At 34.0% G+C, this 22,866-nt stretch overlaps 1 long non-coding RNA gene across 1 annotated transcript in view; it reads left to right on the forward strand.

Annotated features, from left to right (window-relative positions):
• LOC105853476 overlaps positions 1-1,909 on the forward strand; it is a 21,351-nt gene extending 19,442 nt beyond the window's left edge. Inside the window, exon 4 of the long non-coding RNA XR_001145320.1 lies at positions 1,876-1,909. This is a non-coding gene — a long non-coding RNA (uncharacterized LOC105853476). The remainder of the gene's footprint in view (positions 1-1,875) is intronic.
• Positions 1,910-22,866: the final 20,957 nt, after the last annotated feature.

Here is a 22,866-nt window from a genome sequence, read left to right on the forward strand (position 1 = left end):
AAAAAAAAAAAATAGGCTCCCTGATGGCTCAGCGGTTTAGGATGCAGCACTGCAAGCTGTGCTCAGCCACTTCAGTGAGAGTTTGATTCCCGCCCTAAAGGTGACCCACATGATGTAGCAGACCTCTCCTGTCTTCCCTGTTCTGCTCCCCATCTGTCTCTGGTGAACCCTCTCACAACCCCTGCACCTCTGGCCTGTACCTCAGTTCTGTATGTATAAATAAATAAATCTTTTAAAAAATAGGGATCTAGTAAGCCCATTTTACAGAAGAGGAAACCAAGACTATGTAATGAAATAACTTAGCCAAGAGGTCAGTCATGAGGGATAATACCAAGATTTCATTTTGGGTCTTATGTTTCAGATTCGCCGTCCTTTATCATTCTGCCTTTATAAATTTCTGTTGCTTATTATATTGATAAAGATGTAAATGCACAAGTTGACTAATAAACTTTTGCACTCAGGAGATCTTAGGGAGACATGCTTAGAATTTCTTAACATTTTTGTCAAATGCCTTATATAAACTAGATTAATTGAAATTAAAGCAGTATTAGAAGGAAAGTGAATCAACTTAAACTAGAATATTAATGGATACAAAATAAGAGTTGTAAATCATAAGAAAGTGAGATGAAAACCACTAATTTATATAAAATTTTATCATTTTATATAAAATTTTTATCATTTTACTGTATTTTTTCCTGTAGATCCTTAAATATGGAAAGAAAACTAATATAAAGTATTTAAAGATTCCCATTTACTTCAGAGGCATGTTCAAATTAATTTCTTAAGCAAGATATTTATTGTGCATCACCTTTCAAAATGATTATTTTCATAGAAGATCATAAAAATAAAAGGATATATATAAGAAAATAGAAATAAGAGAAAGACGATAGAAATACGAGTCCATCAAAACCATATTTGAAACTTAGATTACTGTATAAAGAGTGGCCTGGTTTTGGATTTTATTTGATAGTTCTTTCTTGTGGTTCTACATCTAGCCATTGAAGTCTATTTGCATATGTAGGTTGGAAAGGTGTCCTTTAATATATATATATAATTTATTTTTACCTCATTTTGTGCCTTTTTCCATCTCTGGTTTATTTTTATTTATTTATTTTTAAGCTAGTAAACTTTAAAGACATTTAAGATGGAGCACTATATTTTTATTCCTAATGTGTAGGAGTGAAGAAAGAGCATGCACCATACCAGAAATCATAACCTTAATTGTCAATCTAGACTAAATGGAAGATAGCTATAAAACAGTGAAACCAATTATCTGCTCAGCACAGTACTTAACACTAAAAACAGGCCTTTGTTCAAAAGTCATAATAAATGTACAATTCAAAATCAAATACGAAGGTTGAAGAATAACCCCTTTGAGAAAATAGACTTAAAGTAGAGATTAGTTTAGTATTTACCCTTCAACAGCAGTATTAGTGAAGATTCAGGGATCAGGTATAAATACACAGTTTAGAGAAGAAAAGAACTGACTCGTTTTGTCCAGGAGTCTTAAAGAATCACTCTGTGGGAGAGGATAACCGCTTTACTCAAATGATAAGTAATTTTATTTGTTCCACTTCCTACTAACTGGTAATAATAATCCCATACTAGAATAATGTCTAGTTTTCATTAAAGTTTCATTTATTTCAGAAAGGTCCACATTGCATTTGGTTGTCTTGTGTCTAAGTGATATTTTAATTGGAAAGGTAAAGTGTTTTCATGGGTGAGAAATAGAAAATATTGATAGGTCTTGATTATATAGACCTATATATATACTATACACTGGTACTAGAGCAGAGAAATAAAGACTACTTAGGGAAACACAAGTATATTATTGACTATATAACTTTTTTAAGATTTATTTATTTATGCATACAGAACTGGGACGCAAGCCAGAGGTGCAGGGGCGGTGAGAAGATTCACCAGAGACAGTAGGGAGCAGAACAGGCTTGACTGTCGAAGTACACTGCTGAGGGGAGCAGCGGGCTGGTCAGGAGAGGTCTGCCAAGCCATGTGGTCACCTTGAGGCAGGCGGGAGTCGAACTCATAAGTAAGTATCTTTAGCTTCTTAGTGCTGTGCTTTCACTCGCTTCACCACCAGGGAGGACCGGAAGTTTTAATAAGTGACAAAAGATACAAGTCCTGCTGAAATGCAATTGTAGGTGTAAGAATCTTAGATCTAGATTTAAGGTATAAAATTAAGAATGGTAAGGAAACAGAAGAACTTGAATCTCAAAAAACCAGTAAGTTGTTCTTATTTACTGAATGCAAGGCATGATTGGCACAGGGTGAAAATTGAGTGTAAAGAGAATAGTAGTGGGCAAGTAACCATAATTTGGGTTCAAAAGAATGTGTCTAAGAAAAACATTAAAATGAGTAGCATACTTATGTTCTTGTAAAAACCTTTTGTGTTGCACTTCTTGACTAATATTCTGGTATAATTCATTCATATAAAAGAAAGAAGAGTCTAAAATTTTTTAAATATAAATGTTCAATTCTAAGTTTAACTTTGTATATGAGACCATTGCTGGGGAATCTAATAATGATATGGCTTTAATTTTTACTGTATACTTTTGTAAAAGATTTTTTGTGTGTGTATACTAAAATACCAAGTTACTCTGTAGTGATTTTTTTTTTTTTAAGATTTATTTATTTGTACATACAGAACTGGGGTACAGGCCAGAGGCTCAGGGGCGGTGAGGGGCTTCACCAGAGACAGAGTGGGGAACAGAACAGGCAGATCTACGAAGTACACTGCTGAGGGGAGCAGTTGGGGGGTCCAGGAGAGGTCTGCCATGTCATGTGGATCTCCTCCTCCAGAGCAGGCGGGAATCGAACTCATGCAGAAGTGTCTTTAGCTTCTCAGTGCTGTGGTTTAACCTGCTGCGTCACCAGGGATGGCCCCGTGATTTTTTTTTTTAAGGCTTAAAAAAGAAATTTTTTATTATTACTCATGTTTCCATGTGTTGACATGACACAAAGGAAGCTAACTTCAGAAATCCCAAAATGTTGCTTGCATATTTTAATGGTTAAGAAAGTAATTAAGATCAGCCCAGGCTTAAGTTATTGGGTGTTTTCTCTGCATTCTTCTGTCTTTCCTTCTCATCTTTATCTCCAATTTTCCTTTGTTTTTTAATGGATAACATATTTGAGTGTCTTTTGTACACATCCTGACTTTTCTGAAATAAACTGTTTTGATTGAAACTAACATCACACACAATTTCTTAAGTAATGTTTTCTCTCCATCTGAAAAAAATCAGGGGGAGTCTAAAGACAACTTTATATTTATAAAGACAACTTTATATTTAAAGTGAAAAACTAGGTTTTTTGGATTAGAAAACAGTTTTGGACCATATATAAAGACTTTGTCTAAACAAAGAAGCAGACATTTTCATGCTGTGTATTAGCAACTGACTAGCCCTGTCATGTGACAGTGAAAACAATATGAATTCAAAGAAATCTGAAGAGTTTTTATTTGTTGCTCTTGAATACAAAGAGAAAGATACACCTTCTTTGTCTAACTGGAATCTTTCAGTTCTAATAATTTGAATGTAAAATTTTCCATATTTTTCTGAAATATGGAAATTTTTTCTAGTATAAATTAGTCGTTTTCAAAGAGAACATAGTTCTTTTAATTATCCCAGATATTTAGAGATAAAGTAAGAAAAATCTCTGGGAGTATCTTAAAAATATAATGTTGCAGTATTGTCATGTAATATATCCTTTAAGAGACGAAAATGAAGGTGAGAAAAATTGTATGTTTGCTGATAATCTAATATGAGAATTAAAGATGCAGGTGAGAGTGCTAGAGGAGAACTGCTAAGCTGGAGAGGATAGAATACTAGTATATAATAAGGGAAGATAAACAATGATTTTTCACCCATAATACAAAGATATATTTTCAGTAGAAGTAGGGGAAATTCTCTTCTGATAACCTCTATTTTCTGAAATAGAAGTGAGAATGAAAGGAAAGATACTGAAAGTTTGAAGGGAGAGGAGTTTTTCTGCAAGAATAAATTCATCAAAGTTGACAGCTTTTAAACCAGTCTTAGATAGAAAAGATAAAGTGAAATTATTTCTGTTCATATGTGATGTGATCTTATATGTAGAAAACCCTTGACTCCATTTGCAAATTAAGCAAAATTGCAGGGCACAAATCAGCTCTCAGAAAACAGTGAAATTATAAGACTGTTAAAAGACAGATATGGGGCTCTCCCTGGTGCCGTAACAGATTGACGTGCAGCACTATGAAACTGTCCACAGCCATTGCAGCACTAGTTTGATCCCCAGCCAGGGAGGTGACCCACATGGCATGGCAGACCTCTCCTGACACCTTTATGTTCCCCTCATTAGTGTGTTTCACTCGTTCTTCCTGTTCTGCTCCCCACTCTGTCTAAATGAATCCTCTCACTCCCCACCCCCTGCACCTCTCGCCTGTACCCCAGTTCATGTATGCATAAAGAAACAAATCTTTTTTTTGAAAAAGTATGGAAAGACATTCCATGTTCATAGATTGGAAGTCTTAATGTTGTTAAGATGACAGTGCTACCTTTACAGAGCAAAGCAATCCCTATCAAAATTCCAGTGACATTTTTTGCAGAAAAGTGCAACCTAAATTTCATACAGAATTTCAAGGGATAGCAAAGATCAAAAAATAGTCTTGAAAAAAAAAAAAAAGCTTGAGACCTCACACTCCTAATTTCAAAACTTAATACAAAACTATGGTAAACAGTATGTAGCTAAAGACAAAGACCAATGGAATAATACATTAAAAATAAACTCTTGCTTATATGTTAAATGATTTTCAACAAATGGGAAGACTTGAAAGGCCTTAATGAAAGCATTTAACAATCTTTTCAAAAAATGTTAGGAAAACTGGATAGCCACATAAAAGAGAATGAAGCTCAACACTTAACACCATATATAAAAATTTAAATGGATCAAAGACCTAAACATAAGTACTCAAAATTATAAAATTCTCAGAAAAAAGCATAGAAGGAAAGCATCATGACATTAAACTTGGCAGTAACTTCTTGGATAGATACCAAAAGCACAGGGACAAAAATTCACCTACAGAATGGGAGAAAACATTTGAAAATCATGTATCTGATAAGGGATTAATAGCACACTTATATAAAGGTCACACCATTTTAAAAAAGCCCTTTTTTTTTAATGAAAGAAATTTGCAGCATGTTTATTTTCCCTGTTTTTTTTAATAATATAGTTTACTTTTGCATCATTTTATGCCTTTTTCCATCTCATTTGTAATCCCCGTGGAAAAAACCCTTTTTTTTTTGTTAAAGATTTATTTATTTGTTCATACAGAACTGGGGTACAGGCCAGAGGCTCAGGGGCGGCGAGAGGCTTCACCAGAGACAGAGTGGGGAGCAGAATAGGCAGATCTACAAAGTACACTGCTGAGGGGGGAGCAGCGGGCGCGGGTCAAGAGAAGTCTGCCACGCCATGTGGTCACCTCCTGGGCAGGCGGGAATCAAACTCATGCGAAGTGGCTTTAGCTTCTCAGTGCTGTGCTTTAACCCACTGCGCCAGCAGGGAGGGCCACAAAAGCCCATTTTTTTTAAATGAGCAGAATATCTGAATAAATATTTCTCCAAAGAAATTGTTACCCAAAAGGCATAAGGAGAGATGCTCAGCATCACAACTCATTAGGGAAGTAACAAGTCAATATTAACTTCATACCCATTAGGATGGAAATTACTTTTTTAAGTTTAAGAAATAAGTGTTGGCAATAATACAGAGAAATTAGAACTTTTATATTGTTGATGGACATGTAAATTAGTATAGCCACTAGCAAGACAGCTTTGCAGTTCCTCAAGCATTTAAAAAATACTGTAATGTGACCTAGCAATGCCACGTTAGGCATGTTCCCAAAATAAGTATCTCAGATATTTGTATGCCATGTCTATAGCAACACTAATTATAATAACCAAAAGATGGAAACACCCTAATTATCCACTCAGTGAATAGATAAAATGTATACACATACATACCATTGAATACTCTCCAGGGGAAGAAAGGTACAACATGAATGTACCTTGAAAAGTTATGCTAAGTGAATTAAGTCAGTCACAAAAGGGCAAATATTGTATGATTCCATTTATATTATACTAGAATAGGCAAATTCATGAGGTGAGAAAGTAGAACAGTGGCTTCTGGGAGTGGAAAGAGGAATTAGTGTTTAAAGATTTATTTATGCATAGAGAACTTGGGTACAAGCCAGAGGTGCAGGGAGTGAGAGGATTCACCAAAGACAAAGTAGAGAGTAGAATAGGCAGATTGATGAGGTACACTGCTGAGGGGCGAACTGGCGAGACAGAAGAGGTCTGCTGTACCATGTGGATCACCGCCAGGGCCAGGGATCGAATTTGCACTGAAGTGGCTGCAGTTAGCTTGGAGTGCTGCGCTTTACCCACTACGCCATCATGTTATAATTTTTCAATAATTTTTTAAAATAATGTCATTTTCATTGTGGAGTGGTAAAGGTTTGTAAAATTTCTGTTTCACAGTATTCACATTTTTTTTCAATTTCATACTCAGTTTAAAGAGCATATATTTTAGCAAATAAAAAGGATTGGAATTAAAATAACATTTTTCCTTAATGTTGACATGTAGTTCATTTGATTTTAGTATAATCATTTATGTATATGTGTAGATGTATGTGTCAGGGCAACAGACAATATGTGGATTTGAACAATTGCTTGATAACTGTCTTAAAATTTAAGTGATTTTTAAGTTCTTAGACTATTGGTATAGTAGTGTGCCGTCTTGGCATTGGCCTGGCACATGTTAGGTGTTAATAAAATACATGTTTAAAAAAGCATATATGTTTGAAAATGTCAAAAATGTTTATAATTTGCTCTGGAAAGTGGATGCCAGGGACAATGCTAATGGGTATGTGTCTCAGTGTTGTGAATAAATTCATTTTGGTTACATATTTTAAATTGTGTAGCAACTTGAGACAATAATAAGAGTAATATGTAAAATACAGGTTTCTCAGATGAAATAACAAGATGTACTTTTTTAATTGGAAAACATTTACAAAGAATATGGAGTATCAGTACCCATCACATTTTTATACAACAGAAATAGTGTGCTTTTAGCATGACCATGTTAACAGTGAGAAAACAGGCAAAGAAGTTGTCAAGAGTGGTAATAGTTTACTGGTATCTTTTAGAGATAGAACTATTTTCATGACTATATCTGTGTAAGTGGAAATTGTATAGAAGTATACTTTCTTGCCTGGTGAAGAGTACAAAAAGGTAAGGGTCAAGAACAAAGGGCTCCTGTTTTATTTCTCATTTCTGGGTGCAAAGTTTTACTCATCTTTCTAAGTCTCCATATTCTAGAATTCTTTCATAAAATGATGTTCAAGTCTAAAACAGAATAACAGTAATATGGAGATAAATGTTGAGGGTAAAATAACATTTGTATATTTTAAATTAAGAAGATTGGTTTATTTGGGACTTTTGTATAATTTTAGTTGAGAATTAAAATATTCCATGTGACTTCTAGTTTTTATAATTGCATTTTGTTAGCTTAAATTTACTGAAACTAAGCTCTTGTATGTAATTTCTTCTTTTTCCCTTGACATGAAGTATTAACTTTTTGATGAAGATGTCTTTTGAAAAATATATGGCAAGGAATCAAATTCTGTTTGTAAATTATGCTTTCATCAAGGTAAAGAACAAATTTTATTCAATTTTTGTTTATAAAATAAACATAACTTCATATACCTAAGATAGTCAAATTTGTTTAGACATTAATTATATTGACTTAAAATTCATAAAATGCTTTTCTTTTCCCGATATTATGCATCTTAGGTGTTCCTAATTACATAGCAGTGTCTTTGGTTTGTATTAGACTTTTCCTTAAATTTTTGATGTAGAAATGTTTTCTAAATAACTTATAAGCTAAAAAATAACTAATAATGCACACTGTGTTCATGTTAAAATATTTAATCATGGGGCTTTAATGTATTTTATCTTTTTTAGATAAAAGGAAAAAAACATTTTGTGTCCTTAGGCGCTAATGTGTGTTTAACAAAACAAAACCTTGGAGTAAAGTAGCAGCACATAATGGTTTGTGGATTTTGAAAAGGTGCAGGCCATATTGTGCTGCCTCAAAAATACAAGGATCTGATCTTCTGAAGAATATACGTTTCTCTTTATTATGAATATTCTGATAGTGATGTCAGCAGTGCCTTAGCAGCACGTAAATATTGGCGTTAAGATTCTAAAATTATCTCCAGTATTAACTGTGCTGCTGAAGTAAGGTTGACTATACTCTACAGTTGTACTTTATATTACTAATATATTTTCAGTTTTATTGTTAATATATTTTCAACATTACTGTTTAGTATATATTGTTAATATATTTTCAACATTACTGTTTAGTATATATTGTTAATATATTTTCAACTTACTATGTTTAGTATAAAAATAGAAAATTTAAAAAATAAGTTAATACTTTGTAATGTATTTTGTATGTTAAAATAGTTTAATTGCTATTTAACAACTGTTAACTATCTTCAGGAGTTTATTGGACAGCTTATATACCATCAAATTATTTTAATGCACATCTTATTCAATATAAATGAAATTTTTTTAGATAAAGTTGTTTTCCTTTTGTAAAATTACTATAATTGTTTAGTTCATATATTAAAATACATATTTTAAAATACATATTTTAAACAACTTAGAAGACAGTTTCTAGTTACATTTCTAAATATTTACTTTTAAGGGAATAGGGAAATCATCAAAGCATTGAAAGCTTGAGTCTCAAAATACACTTAATTCATAACTTTAAAGGCCTTATAAAGAACTGGCCTAATTGGTGGATAGCTCAGAAAAAAAGATACTCAAGTTATTTGCTGCATATGACACATTAGGACTTTAATCTTATTTCTCCTAACCTATACTATCATGTTATTTTTTTTTTTTAATTTTTTTTTTAAACCTTAAGCAAACACTTTGTTTGACAAAGTAAAAAATGAGGCCTTTTTTTGGTATCCATTATTTAAGAATAAAAACAAAAAAAAAATTACAGTTACTAACTGTACAGATGCAAAAACAAATTTCAATTCAAAACTTGAAGGAAATGTTTTCTTTTTCTTTATTTGTTGGTGTGTTTTAAGTCATTAAAATAATTTATTTTTTAGGATAAGATGACTGCTTATGTAGTTTAATACCATTCTTCTGATTTAATTTCCTTCAAATATATTACCCTTTTCAATTGTAACTAAGTAGAAAGTCTACAAACTAAAAAGTTCTTAATGAATTACTTCCAGTTACAATTATCTATTTTGGAAGCCCTAAAAGTATTCAGATAAAATTTAAGAAATTGTATTCAAGGATCTTTTGTTTAAATTCAGACTTTAATATAAAGGATTACTTAAGTTAAAATTTTTCATGTTCTAAGAAAAATTTTGCTTTTTTCCTAGCAAACTTTTTTCCCAAAATAAGGAAGCAGTATAGTATTCTATATCATACTAAGAGGCTGGAAATAAATGCCTGTTTTTATATGAAAATAATTTGCCTTGATACTTTTAAAAGTCACTTATTAAGCACTTACACTGTTTCTTTTATTTCATTTCAACCATTTTTTTGAAAGACTAGTAAGTATTTTTTGGCTCCACTGAAAATTTTTCAGTATCTAACACATAGATGCTCATCCAGTATTTAATTAATTACAAAATGGTTGTCTAATATTTTCCATAACAACCCAGGAAGTCGATTTTCTTTTTTGGCTTTATTTTCCTTAATGTATTTTGAGTCAGATTTTTTAAAAATTATGTTTAATCTCCCTTCTAAATGACAAAGAAAAAAACCCTGGATTTTATAACATATTGGGTGAATCTTTATATCTAAATGGCACCAAATGTAATAAAATAAAGAAGGACCATTTGGAACTAGAACAGCTGGATAAAATTTTTTCCTTAAACCTAAAAATGAACTAAGAAAAAATATATGGGTCATTTAAAGAAATAGAAAAACTGTTCAACTGAAATATATTGTAACCGTATGCAACTTCTTTCTGGTCTCTTATTAAAGAGGTGAGGAACTAGCCTATGAATATTTAACAGATCACATTTTGGTTACTCCTCAGGACTAGAAGTTTTACTTGTAAGAGCTGATACATTTCCATCTTTCTGAGCTGCTTTGAAACATTTGAGCTGCTTTGAAACATTTGAGCAAATAGTAAAGTGAAAGTTTTCCCTTTAATGTTCATCTTAATTTTCATTACTTATTTTGCACAGAAAAAGTATTGTTTAGTTAATACTTAAGTATTAAGTATTGTGTCGTTCTCCCCCCCCCCCAACTAGTTTGGGAAAAAATCCTAACCTTTTCTATTCAGTTTACTTTTTAAGTTGATGCCACGTAATTCTGTATTTAGCATCATAAATTTGTTATTTTGGACTATCCCATTGAGGTGGAGCTAACTCAGAAGACTTCAGGCAAGTATCTGGAAGGTAGCAAGAGGAATATTTTAATAATGTAGTGATTCTGTTTGCACCCTACATTCAAGTGAAGATGATTTAAGAGCACAAAAATTGATAAATGGTAATAGACTTGAAATTTTAGCCATTGAATAAATTTCATACATTGAAAATTTGGTTATTATGGAGTTATACTTAGTGTTTTGTTTTTTTTTTAAGATTTATTTATTTGTACATACAGAACTGGGGTACAGGCCAGAGGCTTAGGGGTGGTGAGAGGCTTCACCAGAGACAGAGTGGGGAGCAGAACAGGCAGATCTATGAAGTACACTGCTGAGGGGAGCAGCGGGCGGGTCAGGAGAGGTCTGCCACGCCATGTGGCCACCTCCGGGGCAGGCAGGAATCGAACTCATGCGGAAATGGCTTTAGCTTCTCAGTGCAGTGCTTTAACCCGCTGCGCCACCAGGGAGGACCCAAACTTAGTGTTTTTAAGACACTAAGTATCATTATTGATGTACACACACAAGTTAGCCAGAAATGGATTAGCAAGTATACTTTCATAGACTGATCTGATCTGAGCTGATCTCTAAGTTAATTACTTAAAAGTTGACATTCCTTATCAATTTTTTTTTCCTTTTTGCAGGTGTATATTACTCATGGAAATTTTTTGTTTTTATTTTATATATTTATGCATACAAGAACTGGGACACAGGCCAGAGGTGCGGGGAGCAGAACAGGCAGATGTACTGAAATACACTGCTGAGGGGAGCAGTGGGTGAGACAGGAGAAGTCTGCTGTGTCATATGGGTCACCTCCCTGGCTGGGGATTGAAATTGCTGCAGTGGCTGTGGATAGCTTCATGGTGCTCTGCTTTACCCCATTTTACCATGAGGGAGGACCCTTCATGGAAAAGTTTTACTCTAAATGTTCTCATTTGACTATTAACAAAAAAGGAGAAAAATTAATGTCTTTTGAGATAGATTTGATTCTAGTAAGCATTTAGACATACTCCTTGCATATCTGAGAGAAGAAATTAGAGATCATCATCAGTATATTTACAGCTACTAAAATTTTTTATTTTCCTACTCAAGGGACTTTTACAGTTTCTATTAAATGCTGAGGTTTTTGTTTTTGTTTTTTTCTCTTTTTCATTGAAATTAAATTCAATATTCGAACATTTTTGAGGGTCTATTGATTATAACAGGTGGAATTCATGCGTGAGTAATGTGCTAAGATTAGCATATTGTTAGTACAGGTCTACCTTAATTCTTTTATACTTTAAATAATCTCATTTCCTGTACTAGACCTTTGTATTCTGAAGAAATGTAACTGTTTGAAGATTCTTGTTACTATTTATAGTTATATATTGAGTTAAATTTTGAGAAAATTTTTTAAAACATTCTTAACACTAATTGTTCATCAGCTTGATTAATTTGTTATCTTTGTTTCATAATTTTTTTTATAATTTATGTGCTTAACATGGATTATTCTGTTACAGCATGGAATACCTAGTATTATGCTAATGAGTACAGTTCTACTTTTAGGAAGTGGTAGAAACTTTAAATCACCCCAGAGTTTGACTGTTTCCACATCTCATCACTTTACAATATTTGGGAATGCTTATATTTATGGGACTAACGTTTTTCAGAATATAAGATCTTATAGTAGTACCATTAAACTTTTTTTCTCTTTGCATTTACTACATCTATTAGTAAACTATAGGCTAATTTTTTTTATTCTATAAATAAATGCTGTGGATCGGTGCTGAACAAACATAACTCTAACCCAAATGGATCTCAAGTATCTTGTAAGTGAGGCATAGGTAACAGAATAAACAAAAAACTGATAGATACTCTACTTTATGTGGTATGTAAGTTCTGACAAGTCATGAGTAGGGTGAGCAAAGGAAATGAAAACAATGGGATAAAAGATATTTAGAATACAAGAGAGAGAACCTGAGAGTAAAGGATTTTTGTGTTTCCTTGTGAACACAAGGAACAGTTGGTAGCTATGATCAGGTAAGGAGGAGAGTAGTGTCTTAATAGGAATAAAGAGTATTACAAGAGCCATATCTTATGGTTGTTTAATTTTCAGTTTAATCTACAGATTTCATACTTCCTGAGAATTATTAATATGCCTTACCTTATTTGACCTTATAGATAGAATATTTTTGTGTCTTTCATTCAGCCTCCATTCTGAGACCATCTGGAATATAAACAAAACGTTTGAATGATTGGTAGGTATGTATGTCATGATCAGTTTTTTTGCAAACTGCTTCAGTAACTCTGAAGTCATTTTCCACTTGATGAAATTAGTCAAAGCTTATGCTTCAAAGAGACACTGAACTTGTTCATTTTTGTCATTTTTCCAAGCAAACTATAGTCATCTTTGATGACTCCATTCCTACAATTGCTCTTATTGTTGTGTTCTTTATTATTTCTCAGTTAGGTTTACTCTGTGTGCATCTGAGTTCTTACCTTTTAATTGTTTGATTTTCTTATTTAACCTTCCTAAAACACTGCTTGTGCTTTTCTAGCTTGTATGTCATAATCTTGCCCTAATCTTTGTTTTTTGTATCTGTGCCTTTATACTGTTTCACCTCAACCCACCTCTACTTTTCCCCTAATTTCTATACATTTTTAAAAATCAGGCCAAATCTCTTGATGTGTGCTTCAGTGTTTTCTGGCTTAAGTAGTCAGTAGCATTTCTACACCCTTCTGTGGTATGAACAATTTATATTTGTAGGTCTTTATCTTTTTCTTTAACACACTTGTGGGATATAATACTTCTATCATTAACTGTTCTTTATCGATATGTATTAGCCTTTTAAATATATTAGAAATATGAACAGAAATTTTGAGAAGTAAAATTAAGAAAAACAGGTGGACTAAGACGTCCAGAACTTAAGCCTAAATATCAGTTCCCAATTTCACATATTTTAAATTTTTCCTCAGTTTATATGAAAAGCAATATAGATACCACTCTAAGTTATCCATTGGTAGGTAGATAGCTAACACATGTAGTTAAGTGTGACCAGCCAGTATTTGTAGGGTTTTAGCACATTAAAAGAATTAAAGAATTACTTCAGTTTTCTGATACTGTAAAATCAACTAATATACCCTTTCAATAAGTTTGCTTATAGTAGTTGAGCTATTACAAAATTGTAGAAGGGTTTTTAAGTAATAATAAAAGACTGGTTAAATAACATGCTGAATGAAATACTGTGCAGCTTTTAAACATAATGTAATATTTAATGAGGTAGAAAATTGTTCATAATTGAGTTTAAAAAGAATTGTCAAATAGAATGAACAGACTTGCTAAAAGAAAACATGTACTAATTGTTATTAATAATTTACTGTGAGTGTGAGATAAACCTTTTAAGGATGAGGAGGGTGGATCTTATTTTATTGATTTTTAAATAAGCATGATTTTGTGATTAGGCGAAAGTTTGCCATTTTTTGGAAAAGAAAACCTTTAGAGACTCCCTGATGGCACAGGGGTTAAAGTCTCAGCGTTGTCAAGCTGTTGCCAGCCATTGTGGCATGAATTTCATCAGGGAAGTTAACTCACATGGTGCAGCAGACCTCTCCTGTCTCACCTACTGTTCCCCTTAGCTATGTATTTCAGTAGATCTACCTGTTCTGCTCACCACTCTATCTCTGGTGAATCCTCTCATACCATCCTACCCCTGTGTTTCTGGCCTACAGTCAGTTCTTATGCGCATAAATAAAAATAAATATTTAAAAATAAAAAAACCTTTGAAATAGAATTTTTCCTGTTGAAATGTCTTTTTTTATTGAGAAAACATTGTGTTATATGTAGAGGTTCTGAATATGCATCACTGAAAATTAATATATGTTGATATACCTAATAAGTTCAATACTAAAGTCTAATTCTTTTACCATGTAATTGTCCCCTTTGTCCTACAAATGCATTCCTTGGTCTTAAAATCCAAAAAGTTAATTTCTGTTTCATTTAGTTCATTCATTTCTTTCTCTGTATACTACAAGGCAGTGAAATCATACCATCATACCACTACAAGCAATTATTTGAAGCGAGTTAACACCACAGAATGGCCCTTTAGTAATCTAAGTGAAAATTCCACTGGATTCAGAAGTTTAGAAGCGATAACTATCATGGGAATAACTGAACAGATAATTTTAAAATCATCTTCTAGGGAGCAATCTATTCTGTGTTCTCAGAGGCGTGTTAAAAAGAAATTCAAGAATCAGTTCTTGCTTCTTTGTTGAGAAGTTTTGCTGTCATTTTTCCACTCTTCCACCAGACAAAAGGTAATATGAAAAAATTAATTATTTTACTATTTTAAATTTGAAGCTAAATTAATAAGCCATGCAAAAAATTAGAAAGCTGGCTTATTTTGCAGTCATAAATATTTTCTAGCACAATGAAACTGACTTTTAGATTTAAAAGTTAAGAATTTTTCCATTTAATAGTTTAACTCTTCCTAGCGTAACAGTAATATATAAGCATAAAACCTTAGAAATAATCTCAGAAAGTCTACTTAAAAATAGCACTTTTATGGGCTCTCCCTGGTGGCACACTGGTTAAGCACTGCATTATGAAATTCTCCAGAGCCAATGCAGCATAAGTTCAATCCTCTGCCAGGGAGCTGATCCATATGGCTTGGCAGACCTTTCCTGATCTGCCTGCTGCCCCCCTCAGCAGTGTACTTTGTCAGTCTGTCTCTTCTGCTCCCCATTCTGTCTGGTGAATCCTCTTATTACCTCTGCACCTCTGGCCTGTTCCCCCAGTTCTGTAAGCATAAATAAATAAATCTTTATAAAAAAAATTTTGTTTTTATTATCCAAGGGCTATTACTATCCTTGTAATATTCTCTTCAGGTTTAATATTTGGTTTATTGAATGCATTTATTCAGTCCATTACTATGCTGGGGGCAAAAGAAAATATCCCCACTAGAGAGAAACACGGGATATGTTTCTGGTGCAATTTTTTTTTTCATTTATCTATACTTTTAATATATACTTTCATAACACTTTCCTGTAGAAAGGCTTGAAAATTCTTAGCATACCTAGTAAATTGAATAATTTGAGAAAGATGCATGTTATTTGCCCTGTGACTTTTCTACCATATCTGCTTATTAACAAAGATACCTTTCCATGGTGGAAGAAGCATTCTGTGACTGGAGAGGTCATGGAAGAATCTTAAAACAGAAAAGTAAGAAAAAAATAACTACTGAAATAAGTATATTGCTCAAGATTTGTTCATTTAACAGAAGTTTAAAGACAAGTATATTTGCAGTTTGGGGCAGAAGGAGTTGTGCTTGAGTAATCATCAAAATTTACTGAAAAACATTTCTAGGTAGCCCCTTTTGTTATGACATTTTTGTCATAATGGGTTTTTATATCCTTTTTAATGAAGTAGGAAAAATGTCCAAAAATAAAACCTTAGGTCCATAATTGATAAGCTAATAGACTGTTTCAAATTAGTGGTTCTTAAATGTGTTTAACTCTAAAACTCAAGGAATTTGAAATTTTGAAAAAAATATTCTAAAACTATATAGTTAAAATTAATGGGAAAATTTGTTAATTTTATAATGCTTCCTGTATTCATTAGAACTTAAATTTCCTTTTTTAAAAATGAAATTTATCTGTACACACTTCCTTATTTTCATCCATAGCAGATGGTCTTGGTTTCCAAATAGCAAAGTTGGCTAAATTAATTTGGAATTTAGGTAACGTTTCAACAGATTTCAAGATACTTGCAAGTTCACTTTTTAAGGATAAACTATTGCTATATGGTAATTAACACTTGTTCTTCCCAACAGCCTTAGTGTGTTTAACTCATATCAGGCCATATGTATATGTGAACCAACTAGAAGGCATTTAAAGAATTTAGAAAATATGAAGTGTTCAAATGTAAGGACTAATTGTAGATCTTGAAAAGCTTGAAAGAATAATCAGTTGTTGGTTCTGTGTTGCACCGGAGAGCAAAACTAGAGAAAGGTTTCAGGGATGCATATATAATCTGAAGCGTGGACTTCTGCCTACGATGGATGAGTGCATTATGGAAAGGAAAAGCTACCAAGGACTTCCAAAGTTATGAAATTAAGATTTGAAGATATTTAAAACTAAAACCAAAATGTCAACTTGCCAAACACTTGCCTTTAAAAATGTAAGGGCATTTTTGTGCTAACAGGTTAATTTAAGGGGAAATTCTGGATTTTTGTTTCAGGATTTTTTTTTACTAGAAGTGATGTTTTAAAGTTTCCAGAAGTATATTGCATGTCTGAAAGCTGCGAGTAATGGAAATACTATAGGTTTGGAACATAATTTTTAAATAAAAGGTTTTTTAAATTTGCATGTTTTCAAAGATTATTTGAAGACTCACTATAGTTCTGATCACTAAGATTTTCTCTTAAGACTTCAAGGGAGAATAAAATTGAATAATTTGGATAAACATGAAGGAGTCAATTCTAAGAAGTAATACAGTTTTGATTTAAGGAGAGTAGAGTTATAGTGTCAGTGGGATGAGAGGTGTTTATATTCTAGAGTTCCTGGATGGTGGTAGGAGTGCAGAACCGTAGTTTGGAGTTCAATTTACCACTCTTGCAATTCTCTCTGTAAAATAATAGAGGAACTTGGCTTCAAATGAAGTTTTCATCATCTTGCCAGGCACCTAATAGATACTCATTTTTTTTTTTTTTTTAAAGATTATGTGTACAGAACTGGGTACAGGCTGGGGTAGGGCGTGAGAGGCTCCACCAGAGACAGAGTGGGGAATGGAACAGGCAGATTTACTGAAATACACTGCTGAGGGGAGCAGCAGGTGGGTCAGGAGAGGTCTGTCACGCCATGTGGGTCACCTCCCTGGCTGGGGATCAAACTCATGCTGCCATACCTGCCTATAGCTTCATAGTACTGCACTTAATCCATTCTGTCATCAGGGAAAACCCAGATGTTTATTTTTAAAATGGTGTTCTAGGAAGATCATGCTCAGTGTAAGGTGACAGCTGGTCCAGTCAATTCTGACATCAAATATAGGAAATATTCTGTAGTATATTTGCCCAACTTTTAAGCCCAAATCATTATTGAGGCTTGATTAAAACAATGTTATGACTTGCTGAGAAGATACTTTTTATAACATTTCTAACATAGGTGTCCTAGTTTTTTACATTCAAATGCTTTTCTGGACTATAGTTCTCAAAAAATACCTGAAACTCTTGATAAAAAAGTAAATACAATAAAGATCATCATTAATTAATATTTATTTGCCCCTCTGGGAAATAGGAGGTATATTTTTATTGTTTGATTTACCGTTTAAGTGAGAAAGATTTTAATACTTATCGCAAGTCATTGTTTTTTCTTTTAAAGTACATATAGTAACCAAGTGCTAGCTGCTTGGGGGTGATAAAAATAATTACTAGTAACATTTATCCTTTGCAAATAATCACTGATAACATACTTTGCCAGAAATGTTTACACTTAATTCTCATAATCACACTATGAAGAAAGTACATCATTAACCTCATACTACAGGTAAGGAAACTGAGTAACCAGGAAATAGCATGCCTAATGACAACTATTTAAGGGAGGAGGGTCAGGATTGAAGCTCAGGAGCTTTGACTTAAGAGCAAAGCTCATATACTTAGTAATTAAAATCTGTAGCCTCTGTCCTATAGCTAACAAGGTAGAGGAGACAAACTCTCCTTACAGTTGTAACTTCCAGAGTAGAAGTACTACACCATACTCAAATTGTCATAAATATTCCATGATAGTTCTGTCACATTGCAAAGGGGTGTGCTCTTAGAAGTGTATTTTGGTTACACTGGTCATGGAATATTTGTGTCTATATCCAGTATATGTATGTGTGGCCTTTGGAGATATATATATATATATAGCTATAGCTATGCATGTAATATAAATCCAATCAGCCTTTAATGGAATATAGTAGTCCTAAGAAAACTGCCCCTCCTATCTATTGAGAATACATAATCTAAAGGTTATATTGAGGGTTTTTTTTAATTATGTACACAAGAACTGGGGTGTAGGCCAGAGGTGCAAGGGGTGGTGAGAGGGCTCACCAGACACAGTAAGAAGCAAAACAGGCAAATACACTGAAACACTGCTGAGGGGAGCAGCCAGTTGGTCAGGAGAGGTCTGCCACGCCATGTGGGTTGCCCCTGCTCCCCCCAACCCCCTGACACACACACCCCAGGCCAGAATTGAACTCGTGCTGCACTGGCTGTGGACAGCCCCACAGTGCTGGGTTCTACCAGTTGCACCATCAGGAAGGGCCCACTGGCAGTATGTTTGCAAGGTATTTAAAAGTCAATGTCATCTCACTTAAGCACACTTTTTGGGAATCATCAAAACATGAGAAAGTAGACGATGTTGCAAAGTATGCAGTACATTTAAATTGCAAACCTACTTTGGAGGTTATAAACTATCACAATCATTTTCTGAGTATTTGCCAAAGAATCATATTTCTGGAATGGCTTGATCACTTGTCCCTGAGAACAATTAAAGGTGGTACGTCACATTTTTGACTCAGCCTTCAGAAAAATTCTCAGGTGTAATTCTAGAAAGGCAACCTTCCACACAGAAAATTAACTCCCCATTTAGGTACTATCACCATTTTAAGGATTTCAATCTTTTATCAGTAATAGTTTCATCAGTATTTATTATAATTATTTTATACACCCTATTTGTGTACTACTGGCCTGTAAGCCTTATAGTGTAAGCCTCCTACAATCTTAGCTTGTTTGATGACTGATGTACTAAATATAACTGGTAACTTCACAGAATACTAATATTAGTCCCCTACTGTACAATACATTGATACCAATATAAGTGTGGATAATCAAAAGTAATTCACTAGTCAGTCTTTTCAATGGGATTTCCTGGATTCAATTATGTCAAATCTATATAGATCATCAATATCACAATTTCACTGAGTGAAAGGAAAATGAGAAACAGCCAAGTAATACAAAGCTTCCTATGTAGAATCTTTATAAGGACTCTCATAAGGTCAAGTATTACAAGACCTAATATAAGTTAAAAAAAATTCTCTAGCAGACTGAATTGGACTCCCATGTGTTCTGAGATATAATAAGAAAGCACAGTGGCAGTCTCAAATTAGCTTGCTATCTCAAGATTTAGTTTTTGTTTTTAAGCATTAAGTATTTTGGGACCTCCCTGGCAGCACAGCCATATAAAGTGCAGCACTATGAAGTAATCTGCAGCCACTGCAGCACAAGTATGATTCCCGGACAGGAAGGTGACCCACATGATATGGCAGACCTCTCCACCTACTGCTCCCCTTAGCATTGTACCTCAGTACATCTGCCTGTTCTGCTCCCCACTCTGTCTCTGGTGAACCTTCTCAACCACCACACCTCTAGCCTATACCCCACCTCTTGGGTGCATAAATAAATCTTTTAAAAAAGTAAATACTTTAGAAAGTATTGAAATTAATTTGTTTGGGCTTCATCATTCATCTGTTTGACCCTATACCTGATTACTTAGCTTTAAAATCCAAGTCAATCCGAGTTAGGAAAATTAAATTAGTTTGTATGTAAGGACTCAACTACTATTAGTAATAGCCACGGTTTCTACCTCATAAATAATTTTCACTTGCATTTTTCACATTGGAATGATAGAGTATGACTCATTTTCCTAATACTGCATTTATTATCTTGCTGATCTACCAGATTCTGAACTTCTTGGTAGTGAACTGTTAGGGTGATAGCTCTGACAACCCCTAAGTCACCAGGGAGGTCCCTGTAAAATCATTTTTTTTGAAGATTTATTTATTCATATAGAACTGGGGTACAGGCCAGAGATGTGAAGGGTGAGAGAATTCACCAGAGACAGAGTAGGGAGCAGAACAGCAGATCGACAAAGTACACTGCTGAGGGGAGCAGCGGGCGGGTCAGGAGAGGTCTGCCACGCCATGTGGATCTCCTCTGGGGCAGGCAGGAATCGAACTCATGTGGAAGTGGCTTAAGCTGCTTAGTGCTGTGCTTTAACCCGCTGCGCCACAAGGCAGGGCCTGTAAAATCACTTTTAAGCATTTTTCAAAGATTGATTAATTGCTGCCAGATAATGCTGATTACCCTCATTTTTAGACAAAAAAAAAATCCCATTGTAATGCATTAGAATATGATTTTTTTTTTCATCAAGATGCTGTATACAAAAACATGACACACTAACAGTAAGTTTTAGGTAGGTAATAGTGCAGCAGAATTTATCCAGAGACCTATGAAAGAAAGCATAAAAATGATGAAATCACCTTATGACCTCAGCCAGCCCTTCATATTCTCCATGGAGATAGTGATTGGGAATTTCTGGTTTTGGGCTGTTTATCTTTCACCAGAGAGAGTGGGGAGCAGAATAGGCAGATCTATTGAAATACACTGCTTAGGGGAGCAGTGGGCGGGTCAACAGAAGTCTATCATGTGCATCACCTGCCTGGTTGGGGACTGAACATACACTGCAGTGGCTGCTGATATCTCCACAGTGCTGCAGCTGTTTAACAACCATTGTACCACCAGGGAGGCCCCTTTTTTAGCCTTATTTTTAAAGATGTTGAAACTTGTCATCTCTTCATTTTCATTAATGTACACAGTTTTCACATGTTGCTTTATTCAGAGGCACTTGCATCTTATACTAGTTGCTATGTTGTCATCAAGTCATTTTATTAAGATCACAACTGAATATGTAAGCAAATCTAAGGCTTTTCTATTGGTTTAGAAGACCTGAAATGAATCAGAACAAAGTACTATAATTCAGTATGGTAAAATTATATTTATATGAATGTCATGCTGAAGAACTGGGTAACTAGGTTAATCTGTTAGAGGAATGACAGTGTCACATACAGAAGTTGTCCCATCCCACAGAAATTATGCATGATCATACTAAAATATTTAAAAACTGAAACTGATTAATTCTGTGGCCTTAGAAGACTCCTTTTTCAACTATAAGGGACTGAACTTGAGCATGACTTGTTCCAAATTCTATAATTGTGGAACAGTCAGCCCCCAATGTATCCAATATACACTTACAGGAGAAGGAAGACGAATTAACTTGTGAATGGATAGGATTAGTGCAGTGACATGAAGGAATTGAAAACTTTGAAGTGCAGAAAATATAAACCAAGATATGATCAAGTAGGAAGGAGTAAGTATACTAGACTTAAAAGTAGAGACTGGTACTGGGGAATAGGTAGCAAAAAGTTAACTGTGTTTGAAATTGTTTTCCTTTGTATAAGATGCCCTAATTTCCAGTATAAGTAACTGAGTATTTATGTTGTTTGTAGCTCTTGAAAAGTCAAAGTGATGATTTGAAGAAAAATAATTATTTGTAAGAAATCTTGATAGTCTAGGCTTATATTAGACAAAGCTTTCCCTAAATGTTAGGAATATGTGACTTTGAAATCAACAAATTGAGAAATCTTGAAAAGGTTGCATTGAAATAATTCTAAAATCAGATTTTTTTCCTCAAATAATTCTAAAATCAGATTTTTTTCCTCTGGATATTGACTTTATTACCTTGAGAATGACTGATGAATTAATACCACAACACTGTTTTTACGAGAAACACTTTTCAAATCTCTAATTCACATTGAAGCCTTAGTTCAAGTTATTGATTCCTATAGTGTCTTTTCCTTTTGTCTTCAACCGAATCTTAGGCTCTGGATGAACATTTTCCAGCTCACTTTTCCTCCTCAATGAGGAATAACATTTCTCACCTTTATGCTTTTAATTCTGCCACAATAGTGAATGTAATCTGCCTTACGGAAGGGGCTAACTTACTCTTCATTGTATAGTGTGCAAGTGTAGCATAATGAGTGCTTCATATTTCAGTAATATTTAGGACTGTACATTCTGAAAGTGCTTAATACCAGCTAGATACATGTAGAAGTGCCCACACGCTCCTGATAGCTAAAGGTTCTCCAGCTTTTATTACTTTGTGATACAATGTCTTTTTCTTTCAGATTTATCTAGTAATGCATACAAGAACTGGTGTACAGACCAGAAGTGTGGGGGGTTGACAGGGCTCACCAGAGACAGTGGGGGACAAAACAGGCAGATCTATTGAAATAAACTGAGGGGAGCAGTGAGCAAGATAGGAGAGTTCTGCTGTGCCATGTGGGTCACCTCCCTGGCTGGAGATCAAATTGGTGCTACAATGGCTGAGGATAGCTTCATAGTGCTGTGCTTTAATCCCTTGTACCACCAATGAGGCCCCTGTCTTTTTTTTTTTTTTTTTTTAATCAAAAAGACGACGAAACCTGTGACTGGGAATGAAAGTAGTTCAAACGTCTGTGCTACCTTGCTAGCCCTTTTGAGGGCCAGTGATCAAATGATTCTCTAAAGCTTTCCAACAAAATAGTTTGTTTTCTGTTGACCTTTATTTGTGTGTTTTTGAGAT

Source organism: Condylura cristata, unplaced genomic scaffold (assembly GCF_000260355.1).
Source record: "Condylura cristata isolate star-nosed mole 26May11 unplaced genomic scaffold, ConCri1.0 scaffold00010, whole genome shotgun sequence".
NCBI lineage: Eukaryota > Metazoa > Chordata > Mammalia > Eulipotyphla > Talpidae > Condylura > Condylura cristata.